Source organism: Mandrillus leucophaeus, unplaced genomic scaffold, assembly GCF_000951045.1.
Source record: "Mandrillus leucophaeus isolate KB7577 unplaced genomic scaffold, Mleu.le_1.0 Scaffold117, whole genome shotgun sequence".
Taxonomy (NCBI): Eukaryota; Metazoa; Chordata; class Mammalia; order Primates; family Cercopithecidae; genus Mandrillus; species Mandrillus leucophaeus.
Genome location: NW_012099987.1, coordinates 2,432,209 through 2,433,661, shown reverse-complemented (window position 1 = coordinate 2,433,661; position 1,453 = coordinate 2,432,209). Strand labels below are relative to the sequence as shown.

General features: G+C 46.4%; 1 protein-coding gene across 1 annotated transcript in view; it reads left to right on the top strand.

The window, feature by feature from the left end:
* The window catches only part of ARHGAP19 (Rho GTPase activating protein 19), a 159,475-nt gene extending 158,386 nt beyond the window's left edge, over window positions 1–1,089 (top strand). Inside the window, exons 14-15 of the mRNA XM_012000320.1 lie at window positions 541–612; window positions 741–1,089. The gene's annotated coding sequence lies outside the window, so the exon portion shown is untranslated. The remainder of the gene's footprint in view (window positions 1–540; window positions 613–740) is intronic.
* Window positions 1,090–1,453: the final 364 nt, after the last annotated feature.

Genomic DNA, 1,453 nt, shown 5'->3' with positions numbered 1-1,453 from the left:
CCTTGGCCTCCCAAAGTGCTGGGATTACAGTTGTGAGCCACCGTGCCTGGCTGCTATTTTCATTTTGAAAAAAGACCCAAAGCAAACAATAAAAAAAAGGGAAACCTCTGTTAAACCAAATGTGGATGAAATCAGGGCTGTGTGGCCATTAGGGTATGTCTCCCATTTCAAGTGTAGTCAGGTTTCCAACTCACAGAGGGAGATAGCATTGGAATCAGTGCCTTAGAAACCACACGGGGCTTGCAAATGTGAAGTGATGATGATGACGGCTATGGGAAGAAATAGTGGAAGGAGAGGTGCTGGTGAGGGGCTTCCACAAACGCTCTGTTCTTATCCTCCCCACATGCTGGGTGGTGGAATCTCCACTTTACAGATGAAGAACTGAGGCCCAGAGAAGGTAATTTCCCTGGGATGCCACATGGACCCTGTTAGGATTTGAACGCTGGACATTCTGCTTCTGAATCCGTCTGGTGCTTTCTGAGAAGTCCTTTGGATTTCCTGGCCGTCTAGGTGATTTCCAATTCTTCTTCTCTTTTTTAGGCGACTGAACCGAAACCAGCTGCACATGTTACCAGAACTGCTGTTCCAGAATAACCAGGCTTTGTCAAGACTGTGAGTGACGTTCTGTGGCCAGAAAGTTCTCCCTGTGGTTTTGTCTCTCACCCTGTGGGAGGCACAGTGTTCGGTCAGTGGGGCCTGGATGTTCTCATGACCTTGCCCCCGTGCTCCTCCCCTGGCAGGAATGGTCCAGGGCATCAAAGGCCAGGCCCTTTCTGTAGGAAGGTGCTGTGCAGGGTATTTCTCCATCGCAAGCACTTGGAAGAACCCACAGTTCATCCAGATGTGTGAGCTGCCGCTGATGGTGTGGGTACAAGGGTGTTTTGCCAGCAGGCACGCTTGTGGACGGTGATGCCAGCCTTTACAGGGGCTCATTCTTACACATCTCTCACTGCGCCTTTGGTAACCAGCCTGGAGCTGAATATTTATTCATTCAACTAACCCCTTCTTGAACCTATTTCTGTTTTCAGCTCTTTCTACCTTTTAGGGTCATGAGGTCTGTAAGGTTAGTAACCATGGTCGTATTTTTATTTGCTGTCAGTGTACTTCTTTCAAGTTTAAAGGATAGTTGCTAATTCTGCTGCACCATGATTTGCCACATGTGTCTGTAATTTTTCTGCCATATATTTTGTTTTATGGGAATTGGGTTGGACAAGACCTTTTAGATTATCTAAGGAATCTTTTCTGCAGCTCCTTAGCATATGGTACCGCAGTCTTTGCTTGGCTACCTCTAGTGATGGGGAGCTCAGCACTTCTGCAAACAATCAACTCTATCGCTGGACAAATAAGTAAATTAGAAAATTTTTAACTCTGGGCCCTGAATCTGCTCTCCAGTAACTTATATTTTTCTTAGCTTTGCTTTCTATAACTACCTAGCTTTTGAAGAGCTGTCAGG